The 12,189-nt window shown below is 44.2% G+C and overlaps 3 non-coding genes across 3 annotated transcripts; all 3 read left to right on the top strand.

Annotated features, from left to right (window-relative positions):
• Positions 1 to 3,586: 3,586 nt before the first annotated feature.
• On the top strand, positions 3,587 to 3,658 carry trnad-guc (transfer RNA aspartic acid (anticodon GUC)). The gene has a single exon. It is a non-coding gene; the product is annotated as a tRNA-Asp (tRNA).
• Positions 3,659 to 7,777: 4,119 nt separating this feature from the next.
• Positions 7,778 to 7,858, top strand: trnas-aga (transfer RNA serine (anticodon AGA)). The gene has a single exon. It is a non-coding gene; the product is annotated as a tRNA-Ser (tRNA).
• A 3,820-nt stretch (positions 7,859 to 11,678) lies between these two features.
• trnas-aga (transfer RNA serine (anticodon AGA)) lies at positions 11,679 to 11,759 on the top strand. Its single transcript has one exon. It is a non-coding gene; the product is annotated as a tRNA-Ser (tRNA).
• The last annotated feature ends 430 nt before the right edge of the window (positions 11,760 to 12,189 follow it).

The following is a 12,189-nucleotide window of genomic DNA, read 5'->3' as shown; positions in this document are numbered from 1 at the left end:
CTCCCCCGACATCCTCACTGTGCTGGAGTCCACGCCAGTCTCCCCATCTGCTCCTTGTTCTCTCCCTGGATCCTGAAACTACAGTCTGCATCCCAAGGTACTTAAGGAAGTGGCCCGAGAAATAGTGGATGCATTGCTCATCATTTTCCAACAGTCTATCGACTCGGTATCAGTTCCTATGAACTGGAGGGTAGCTAATGTAACACCACTTTTTAAAAAAGGGGGGAGAGGAAAACGGGTAATTATAGACTGGTGAGCCTGACATCGGTCGTGGGGAAAATGTTGGAATCAATTATTAAAGATGAAATAGCAGCGCATTTGGAAAGCAGTGACGGGATCGGTCCAAGTCAGCATGGATTTATGAAAGAGAAATCATGCTTGACAAATCTTCGAGAATTGTTTGAGGATGTAACAAGTCGAGTGGACAAGGGTGAACCAGTGGATGTGGTGTATTTGGACTTTCAAAACTTTTTTGACAAGGTCCCACACAAGAGATTGGTGTGCAAAATTAAAGCACATGGTATTAGGGTTAAAGTATGGATGTGGATAGAGAACTGGTTAGCAGACAGGAAGCATAAAGTCTGGATAAACGGGTACTTTTCAGAATGGCAGGCAGTTACTCGTGAGGTGCCGCATGGCTCAGTGCTGGGACCCCAGCTATTTACAATATACATCAATGATTTAGATGAAGGAATGGAGTGTAATATCTCCAAGTTTGCAGATGATACTAAGCTGGATCGCGGTGTGAGCTGTGAGGAGGATGCTAAGAGGCTGCAGGGTGACTTGGACAGGCAAATGCATGGCAGATGAAGTATAATGTGGATAAATGTGAGGTTATCCACTTGATGGCTAAAACATGAAGACAGAATATTATCTGAATGGCGACAGATTAAGAAAAGGGGAGTTGCAATGGGACAAGGGTGTCATGGTACATCAGTCATTGCAAGTTGGCTTGCAGGTACAGCAGGTGGTGAAAAAGGCAAATGGTAAGTTGGCCTTCATTGCAAGCGGATTTGAGTATAGAAGCAGGGAGGTCTTACTGCAGTTGTGCATGGCCTTCGTGAGGCCTCAACTGGAATTTTGTGCTCAGTTTTGGTCTCTTAATCTGAAGAAGGACATACTTGCTATTGAGGGAGTGCAGCAAAGTTTCACGTGACTGATTCCAGGGTCGGCAGGACTGCCCTATGATGAGAGACTCGATCGACTGGGCCTGTATTCACTGGAGTTTAGAAGAATGAGAGGGGATCTCATAGAAACATATAAGATTCTGATGGCACTGGACAGGTTCGATGCAGGAAGAATGTTCCCGATGTTGAGAAAGTCCAGAACCAGGGGACATAGTCTAAGGATAAGAGGTAAGCCATTTAGGACCGAGATGAGGAGAAACTTCTTCACTCAAAGTTGTTAACCTGTGGAATTCTCTGCCGCAGAGAGTTGTTGATGCCAGTTCGTTACATATATTCAAGAGTGGGTTAGATATGGCCCTTACCTCTAAAGGGATCAAGTGGTATGGAGAGAAAGCAGGAAAGAGGTACTGAGGTGAATGATCAGCCATGATCTTATTGAATGGTGGTGCAGGCTCGAAGGGCCGAATGGCCAATTCCTGCACCTATTTTCTATGTTTCTATATTTCTAACTAACTCTTCCCCCTCCTGAAGTCTACAGGCTCTAAAACTGAAGCTTGGTGGCCCTCAGTCCCTACTCCTTGATTTACATCCCCTTCTCTCCTCCTCTTTCCCCCTTGGTTGTGTTCCACATTCTGGGCCTTGGGCCTTCCCTGGGGATTCTCAGTATGAACAGGGTGTGTGTGTTGAGACAGGATGTCCCAGCTCTCCACCTTTAAAGGGACAAGGAGAGGACCAGCTTGGCTGAATGGCCCTGCTTAGTGACATCACTGCAGCGCCTAGCAACCACCCTTCCTGAGCCCTGCTCATTATGGGCTGGGTTGAGCTCAGTGCTGTCACAGGAAGGGCAACAGGAGCAGGATTCGAGCCGTGTGGAGCCCAGGATTAATGGGGAGAGGTACAGGATCAATTTATACCTTATTGAGTGAGAAATGTCAGTGTCCCAGACACTCCCTGTCCCTCAGTATCTGTTTCGAGGAGCGACCGATGGGTTCAATCTGTATCTAACCCATGCTGTGCCCGACTGGAGAATGTTTGATGCTGGCACGAGGTGCTCAGCTCAATGAACACAACATTTTACCCAAAGATGATCAGATAAACCCATCAGCTTCTCCCCTGGACACAGGCCCTGAAGGACCGGGAGTGTGTCTAATAATTTAGCTGGTGCCCTTGATTAAATTTAAGCACCTCACATCTCTTTTTAAAAATTTGTTCAGGGGATGTGTGTCTCGTCTCTCACCTCTCATTCTTCTAAACGCTGGAGAATATAGGCCTGGTCTACTCAATCTCTCATAGGACAATCCCCCCATCCCAGCAATCAGAGTGGTGAATCTTCATTGCACTCCCTCTATAGCAAGTTTATCTTTCCTTCGGTAAGGAGACCAAAACTGCACACAATACTCCAGGTGTGGTCTCACCAGGGCCCTGTATAATTGCAGTAAGACGTAAATATTCAAATCCTCTTTTAATAAAGGCCAATATACCTATTGATTTCTTAATTGCTTGCTGCACCTGCATATTAACTTTTAGCGATTTGTGTACAAGAGCACCCACGTCCCTCTGAACAGAATGTTTCCCAAACTCTCACCATTTAAAAAAAATACTCTGCCTTTCTATTTTTACTATAAGTGTCTAACTTAACATTTCTTCACATTATATTTTATTTTCCATGTTCTTGCCCACTCACTGAGCCTGTACATATCCGTTTGAAACCTCTTTTCATCCTCCTCACACTTACATCCCCAACGAGCTTTGTAGCCTCAGCAGACTTCGATATATGACATTTGGTCCCCTCATCCAAATTATTGATATAGATTGTGAATAGCTGGGGCCCAAGCACCGATTCTTGCAGCACCCCACTAGTTACAGCCTGCCAACCCGAAAATCACCCATTTATTCCTACTCTCTGTTTTCTGTCAATTAACCAATCCTTAATCCTTGCTCGTATAATAATCTCTTGTGAGGCACCTCATCGAATGCCTTCTGTAAATCTAAATACACGTCTGTTCCAATGGGATTCTCACAGCCTCTTTGTCTGACTGGCTCTCTCTTTCCCATCATTTCGGTCTGTCCCTGTCTTTGCCTGTCTCTGTTAGTCCCTGCCTGTAAGCTGAGAAGTATTTCCATCATTTTCTGTTTTAGTCTCTATCACTCTCTCTCTATCTGTCTCTCTCCTTGTCACTGTCTTTATCATTGTCTTTCTCTCACTCTTTCCCTCTCTCTCTCAATAGATCACACACACACATCTCTGTATATGTATATATTTGATTCTTTTTCGCACTCAGTCTGCCTCTCCTTCTCAGTCTCACACTTTCTGTCTCTCGTTGTCTCTATCTCGCTGTCTGTCTCTCCCTGTTTGTCGGTTTGTCTCTGTCTCTCAATGTGTCTGTCGACTTCTCCTGGTGTCCAGTTCTGTTCACAGTGACTCGATTCCTGCTCTGACCGAACTGATACCCGTCAGTTCCTCGTTAGTATAGTGGTGAGTGTCCCCGCCTGTCACGCGGGAGACCGGGGTTCAATTCCCCGACGGGGAGGCAGTTGTTTCAAGATGTCGAATTTTACTTCTGTTTCTTGGAAGAGATGCATATTAAAAAGTTCCAGAGCAATATGGAACTGTCAAAAAAATAGGTGGATGAGATTGTCTCGTCCAGATTTTTAGCAAATGGAGAATTTTTCAGGAGTCTTTGGCCGTCTGCTGCACAGAGATGCATGACTGAGTTTTTTCTGAGTAAAGTTTAAAAAGGCAGCGACACAGTAGTCGTGGCCTAGTGGTTAAGGCGATGGACTAGAAATCCATTGGGTTATCCCGCCGAGGTTCGAACCCTGCCGACTACGATTCTCAGCATTTTTCATTCCATTTCACAATTTGACCGGTTCTCTGCCAAACTGATCCTGAGATAGATGGAATAACGTCCCACACCTTTCAACTTTGACATTTTTTTCTCATTTTTATTAATCTGCAATATTCACGATACATCCGTTTCAAAAATCGCAAACATCAGTCAAAGTTGCGACAGTGATTCAGCCTATCTATCCCTCGAGATGTCTGAGGCATCTGTGCATGCCTGTTGGTGCGTGGAAATTTTTGGTTATGTGTGTGTTTGTCTCTGTGTCTGTCTATCTCTTTATCTGTCTCTGTGTATGTGCAACTGTCTGTGGAAATCATCACCATGAATTTGGTATGTTCTGGAACTTATAAAAAATACTTGGGGAAAATAATACGGTTGTGAACTTTTGTATCGGCTTTGGTTCAGTGGCCGCATTCTCGACTGAATAGGGAGTTTGTTTGTTCAAGTCGCCTGAGACTTGAGAATATCATCTTGGCGAACACTCAAGTGCAGCACTTGGGGAATTTTACATTGTTGAAGCTGTTGACTTTCGGATGAAATGTTGAATTGAAGCACCATCTGCACCCACAGGTGGATATGAAAGTTCCCAGTGCATTACTCGAAAAAGAATAGGAGAGTTGCCCACGTGTCAATATTACTAAAAATGTTCGTAAATGCTCACTGAAAGCCGATGTGCATGTGTTATTATGTGGGGCTGGGGTTGAAGCCCAGATTCTCACAGAGACAGAATCCAGGTTCGCACAGGACCAGAATAGCCGAGTGGTAGCGGCGTTGCCCTTAAAACTCAATGTGTTTGTCCCGCGTGGGTTCGTCCCCCACTCCTGGTATCTCTTTAATTTAACACGGATTTCCTCCCATTCTGATCAATGAGACCGGAATTTCATCGGTTGAATCAGCAATTTTCTGTAACAATGTGACACTCTGAACCGATAATGAAATGAAATTGTGAAATGTGTCTGTGTCGCTCGGTTTCTGCCTCTCTCTCTCTCTCTTCAGAGAGTTTTGTATGTTTGAGTCTGTCTCACTAAGTCTGGCTCACTCTGTCTGTCCCTGTTTCTCTGTTTGTCTTTGTCTCTCAATCTGTCTCTTTCTCACGGTGCCACGCCTGGTCCAATGGGATTCTCTCAGACTCTTTGTCTGACTGGCTCTCTCTTTCCCATCATTTCGGTCTGTCCATGTCTTTGCCTGTCTCTGTTAGTCCCTGCCTGTAAGCTGAGAAGTATTTCCATCATTTTCTGTTTTAGTCTCTATCGCTCTCTCTCTATCTGTCTCTCTCCTTGTCACTGTCTTTATCATTGTCTTTCTCTCACTCTTTCCCTCTCTCTCTTAATAGATCACACACATACATCTCTGTATATGTATATATTTGAGTCTTTTTCTCACTCAGTCTGCCTCTCCTTCTCAGTCTCACACTTTCTGTCTCTCGTTGGCTCTATCTCGCTGTCTGTCTCTCCAAGTTTGTCGGTTTTTTCTCTGTCTCTCAATGTGTCTGTCGACTTCTCCTGGTGTCCAGTTCTGTTCACAGTGACTCGATTCCGGCTCTGACAGAACTGGTACCCGTCAGTTCCTCGTTAGTGTAATGGTGAGTTTCCCCGCCTGTCAGGCTAGCGACCGAGGTTCAATTCCCTGACGCGGAGGCAGTTGTTTCAAGATGTCGAATTTTACTTCTGTTTCTTGGAAGAGATACATATTAAAAAGTTCCAGAGCAATATGGAACTGTAAAAATACAGGTAGATGAGATTGCCTCGTCCAGAATTTTAGCAAACGGAGAATTTTTCAGAAGTCTTTGGCCGTCTGCTGCACAGAGATGCATGACTGAGTTTTTTCTGAGTAATGTTTAAAAAGGCAGCGACGCAGTAGTCGTGGCTGAGTGGTTAAGGCGATGGACTAGAAATCTATTGGGTTATCCCGCCGAGGTTCGAATCCTGCCGACTACGATTCTCAGCATTTTTCATTCCATTTCACAATTTAACCGGTTCACTGCCAAACTGATCCTGAGATAGATGGAATAACGTCCCACACCTTTCAACTTTGACATTTTTTTCTCATTTTTATTAATCTGCAATATTCACGATACATCCGTTTCAAAAATCGCAAACATCAGTCAAAGTTGCGACAGTGATTCAGCCTGTCTATCCCTCGAGATGTCTAAGACATCTGTGCATGCCCGTTGGTGCATGCAAATTTTTGGTTATGTGTATGTGGGTATCTGTGTCTGTCTATCTATTTATATGTCTCTGTGTATGTGCAACTGTCATTGGAAATCATCACCATGAATTTGGTATGTCCTGGAACTTATAAAAAAGACTTGGGGAAAATAATACGGTTGTGAACTTTTGTATCGGCTTTGGTTCAGTGGCCGCATTCTCGACTGAATCGGGAGTTTGTGTGTTCAAGTCGCCTGAGACTTGAGAATATCATCTTGGCGAACACTCAAGTGCAGCACTTGGGGAATTTTGCAATGTTGAAGCTGTTGACTTTCGGATGAAATGTTAAATTGAAGCTCCGTCTGCACCCTCGGGTGGATATGAAAGTTCCCAGTGCATTACTCGAAAAAGAATAGGAGAGTTGCCCCCGTGTCAATATTGCTAAAAATGTTCGTAAATGCTCACTGAAAGCCGATGTGCATGTGTTTGTATGTGGGGTTGGGGTTGAAGCCCAGATTCTCACAGAGACAGAATCCCGGTTCTCACAGGACCAGAATAGCCGAGTGGTTGAGGCGTTGGCCTTAAATTCAATGGGCTTGTCCCGCGTGGGTTCGTCCCCCACTCCTGGTATCTTTTTAATTTAACACGGATTTCCTCCCATTCTGATCAGTGAGACCGGATTTTCATCGGTTGAATCAGCAATTTTCTGTAACAATGTGACACTCTGAACCGATAATGAAATGAAATTGTGAAATGTATCTGTGTCGCTCGGTTTCTGCCTCTCTCTCTCTTCAGAGAGTTTTGTATGTTTGAGTCTTTGTCTCTCTCAGTCTGACTCACTCTGTCTGTCCCTGTTTCTCTGTTTGTCTCTGTCTCTCAATCTGTCTCTTTCTCACGGTGCCACGTCTGTTCCAATAGGATTCTCTCAGACTCTGTGTCTGACTGGCTCTCTCTTTCCCATCATTTCGGTCTGTCCATGTCTTTGCCTGTCTCTGTTATTCCCTGCCTGTAAGCTGAGAAGTATTTCCATCATTTTCTATTTTAGTCTCTATCGCTCTCTCTCTATCTCTCTCTCTCCGCGTCACTGTCTTTATCATTGTCTTTCTCTCACTCTTTCCCTCTCTCTCTTAATAGATCACACACACACATCTCTGTATATGTACATATTTGAGTCTTTTTCTCACTCAGTCTGCCTCTCCTTCTCAGTCTCACACTTTCTGTCTCTCGTTGTCTCTATCTCGCTGTCTGTCTCTCCCTGTTTGTCGGTTTGTCTCTGTCTCTCAATGTGTCTGTCGACTTCTCATGCTGTCCAGTTCTGTTCACAGTGAGTCGATTCCTGCTCTGACAGAACTGGTACCCGTCAGTTCCTCGTTAGTATAGTGGTGAGTATCCCCACCTGTCACGTCGGGGACGCGGGTTCAATTCCCCCACTGGGAGTTAGTTGTTTCAAAATGTAGAATTTTACTTCTGTTTCTTGGAAGAGATGCATATCAAAAAGTTCTCGAGCAATATCGAACTGTAAAAATACAGGTAGATGAGATTGCCTCGTCCAGATTTTTAGCAAATGGAGAATTTTTCAGGAGTCTTTGGCCGTCTGCTGCACAGAGATGGATGACTGAGTTTTTTTCTGAGTAACGTTTAAAATGGCAGCGACACAGTAGTCGTGGCCGAGTGGTTAAGGCGATGGACTAGAATTCCATTGGGTTATCCCGCTCAGGTTCGAATCCTGCCGACTACGTTTCTCAGCATTTTTCATTCCATTTCACAATTTAACCGGTTCTCTGCCAAACTGATCCTGAGATAGATGGAGTAACGTCCCACACCTTTCAACTTTGATATTTTTTTCTCATTTTTATTAATCTGCAATATTCACGATACATCCGTTTCAAAAATCGCAAACATCAGTCAAAGGTGCGACAGTGATTCAGCCTGTCTATCCCTCGAGATGACGAAGGCATCTGTGCATGTCCGTTGGTGCGTGCAAATTTTTGGTTATGTGTGTGTGTGTCTCTGTGTCTGTCTATCTCTTTATATGTCTCTGTGTATCTGCAACTGTCTGTGGAAATCATCACTATTAATTTGGTATGTCCTGGAACTTATAAAAAAGACTTGGGTAAAATAATACCGTTGTGAACTTTTGTATCGGCTTTGGTTCAGTGGCCGCATTCTCGACTGAATCGGGAGTTTGTCTGTTCAAGTCGCACTCCTGAGACTTGAGCATATCATCTTGGCGAACACTCAAGTGCAGCACTTGGGGAATTTTGCAATGCTGAAGCTGTTGACTTTCGGATGAAATGTTAAATTGAAGCTCCGTCTGCACCCTCGGGTGGATATGAAAGTTCCCAGTGCATTACTCGAAAAAGAATAGGAGAGTTGCCCCCGTGTCAATATTACTAAAAATGTTCGTAAATGCTCACTGAAAGCCGATGTGCATGTGTTATTATGTGGGGCTGGGGTTGAAGCCCAGATTCTCACAGAGACAGAATCCAGGTTCGCACAGGACCAGAATAGCCGAGTGGTAGCGGCGTTGCCCTTAAAACTCAATGGGTTTGTCCCGCGTGGGTTCGTCCCCCACTCCTGGTATCTCTTTAATTTAACACGGATATCCTCCTATTCTGATCAGTGAGACCGGATTTTCATCGGTTGAATCAGCAATTTTCTGTAACAATGTGACACTCTGAACCGATAATGAAATGAAATTGTGAAATGTGTCTGTGTCGCTCGGTTTCTGCCTCTCTCTCTCTCTCTTCAGAGAGTTTTGTATGTTTGAGTCTGTCTCACTAAGTCTGGCTCACTCTGTCTGTCCCTGTTTCTCTGTTTGTCTTTGTCTCTCAATCTGTCTCTTTCTCACGGTGCCACGCCTGGTCCAATGGGATTCTCTCAGACTCTTTGTCTGACTGGCTCTCTCTTTCCCATCATTTCGGTCTGTCCATGTCGTTGCCTGTCTCTGTTAGTCCCTGCCTGTAAGCTGAGTAGTATTTCCATCATTTTCTGTTTTAGTCTCTATCGCTCTCTCTCTATCTGTCTCTCTCCTTGTCACTGTCTTTATCATTGTCTTTCTCTCACTCTTTCCCTCTCTCTCTTAATAGATCACACACATACATCTCTGTATATGTATATATTTGAGTCTTTTTCTCACTCAGTCTGCCTCTCCTTCTCAGTCTCACACTTTCTGTCTCTCGTTGGCTCTATCTCGCTGTCTGTCTCTCCAAGTTTGTCGGTTTTTTCTCTGTCTCTCAATGTGTCTGTCGACTTCTCCTGGTGTCCAGTTCTGTTCACAGTGACTCGATTCCGGCTCTGACAGAACTGGTACCCGTCAGTTCCTCGTTAGTGTAGTGGTGATTTTCCCCGCCTGTCAGGCTAGCGACCGAGGTTCAATTCCCTGACGCGGAGGCAGTTGTTTCAAGATGTCGAATTTTACTTCTGTTTCTTGGAAGAGATGCATATTAAAAAGTTCCAGAGCAATATGGAACTGTAAAAATACAGGTAGATGAGATTGCCTCGTCCAGAATTTTAGCAAACGGAGAATTTTTCAGAAGTCTTTGGCCGTCTGCTGCACAGAGATGCATGACTGAGTTTTTTCTGAGTAATGTTTAAAAAGGCAGCGACGCAGTAGTCGTGGCTGAGTGGTTAAGGCGATGGACTAGAAATCCATTGGGTTATCCCGCCGAGGTTCGAATCCTGCCGACTACGATTCTCAGCATTTTTCATTCCATTTCACAATTTAACCGGTTCACTGCCAAACTGATCCTGAGATAGATGGAATAACGTCCCACACCTTTCAACTTTGACATTTTTTTCTCATTTTTATTAATCTGCAATATTCACGATACATCCGTTTCAAAAATCGCAAACATCAGTCAAAGTTGCGACAGTGATTCAGCCTGTCTATCCCTCGAGATGTCTAAGGCATCTGTGCATGCCCGTTGGTGCATGCAAATTTTTGGTTATGTGTATGTGGGTATCTGTGTCTGTCTATCTATTTATATGTCTCTGTGTATGTGCAACTGTCATTGGAAATCATCACCATGAATTTGGTATCCTGGAACTTATAAAAAAGACTTGGGGAAAATAATACGGTTGTGAACTTTTGTATCGGCTTTGGTTCAGTGGCCGCATTCTCGACTGAATCGGGAGTTTGTGTGTTCAAGTCGCCTGAGACTTGAGAATATCATCTTGGCGAACACTCAAGTGCAGCACTTGGGGAATTTTACATTGTTGAAGCTGTTGACTTTCGGATGAAATGTTGAATTGAAGCACCATCTGCACCCACAGGTGGATATGAAAGTTTCCAGTGCATTACTCGAAAAAGAATAGGAGAGTTGCCCCCGTGTCAATATTGCTAAAAATGTTCGTAAATGCTCACTGAAAGCCGATGTGCATGTGTTTGTATGTGGGGTTGGGGTTGAAGCCCAGATTCTCACAGAGACAGAATCCCGGTCCTCACAGGACCAGAATAGCCGAGTGGTTGAGGCGTTGGCCTTAAATTCAATGGGCTTGTCCCGCGTGGGTTCGTCCCCCACTCCTGGTATCTTTTTAATTTAACACGGATTTCCTCCCATTCTGATCAGTGAGACCGGATTTTCATCGGTTGAATCAGCAATTTTCTGTAACAATGTGACACTCTGAACCGATAATGAAATGAAATTGTGAAATGTATCTGTGTCGCTCGGTTTCTGCCTCTCTCTCTCTTCAGAGAGTTTTGTATGTTTGAGTCTTTGTCTCTCTCAGTCTGACTCACTCTGTCTGTCCCTGTTTCTCTGTTTGTCTCTGTCTCTCAATCTGTCTCTTTCTCACGGTGCCACGTCTGTTCCAATAGGATTCTCTCAGACTCTGTGTCTGACTGGCTCTCTCTTTCCCATCATTTCGGTCTGTCCATGTCTTTGCCTGTCTCTGTTATTCCCTGCCTGTAAGCTGAGAAGTATTTCCATCATTTTCTATTTTAGTCTCTATCGCTCTCTCTCTATCTCTCTCTCTCCGCGTCACTGTCTTTATCATTGTCTTTCTCTCACTCTTTCCCTCTCTCTCTTAATAGATCACACACACACATCTCTGTATATGTACATATTTGAGTCTTTTTCTCACTCAGTCTGCCTCTCCTTCTCAGTCTCACACTTTCTGTCTCTCGTTGTCTCTATCTCGCTGTCTGTCTCTCCCTGTTTGTCGGTTTGTCTCTGTCTCTCAATGTGTCTGTCGACTTCTCATGCTGTCCAGTTCTGTTCACAGTGAGTCGATTCCTGCTCTGACAGAACTGGTACCCGTCAGTTCCTCGTTAGTATAGTGGTGAGTATCCTCACCTGTCACGTCGGGGACGCGGGTTCAATTCCCCCACTGGGAGTTAGTTGTTTCAAAATGTAGAATTTTACTTCTGTTTCTTGGAAGAGATGCATATCAAAAAGTTCTCGAGCAATATCGAACTGTAAAAATACAGGTAGATGAGATTGCCTCGTCCAGATTTTTAGCAAATGGAGAATTTTTCAGGAGTCTTTGGCCGTCTGCTGCACAGAGATGGATGACTGAGTTTTTTTCTGAGTAACGTTTAAAATGGCAGCGACACAGTAGTCGTGGCCGAGTGGTTAAGGCGATGGACTAGAATTCCATTGGGTTATCCCGCTCAGGTTCGAATCCTGCCGACTACGTTTCTCAGCATTTTTCATTCCATTTCACAATTTAACCGGTTCTCTGCCAAACTGATCCTGAGATAGATGGAGTAACGTCCCACACCTTTCAACTTTGATATTTTTTTCTCATTTTTATTAATCTGCAATATTCACGATACATCCGTTTCAAAAATCGCAAACATCAGTCAAAGGTGCGACAGTGATTCAGCCTGTCTATCCCTCGAGATGACGAAGGCATCTGTGCATGCCCGTTGGTGCGTGCAAATTTTTGGTTATGTGTGTGTGTGTCTCTGTGTCTGTCTATCTCTTTATATGTCTCTGTGTATCTGCAACTGTCTGTGGAAATCATCACTATTAATTTGGTATGTCCTGGAACTTATAAAAAAGACTTGGGTAAAATAATACCATTGTGAACTTTTGTATCGGCTTTGGTTCAGTGGCCGCATTC

This window comes from Pristiophorus japonicus, chromosome 23 (assembly GCF_044704955.1).
Source record: "Pristiophorus japonicus isolate sPriJap1 chromosome 23, sPriJap1.hap1, whole genome shotgun sequence".
Lineage (NCBI taxonomy): Eukaryota > Metazoa > Chordata > Chondrichthyes > Pristiophoridae > Pristiophorus > Pristiophorus japonicus.
The sequence above is the reverse complement of the archived record's forward strand: the minus strand, read 5'-3'. Positions and strand labels throughout refer to the sequence as shown.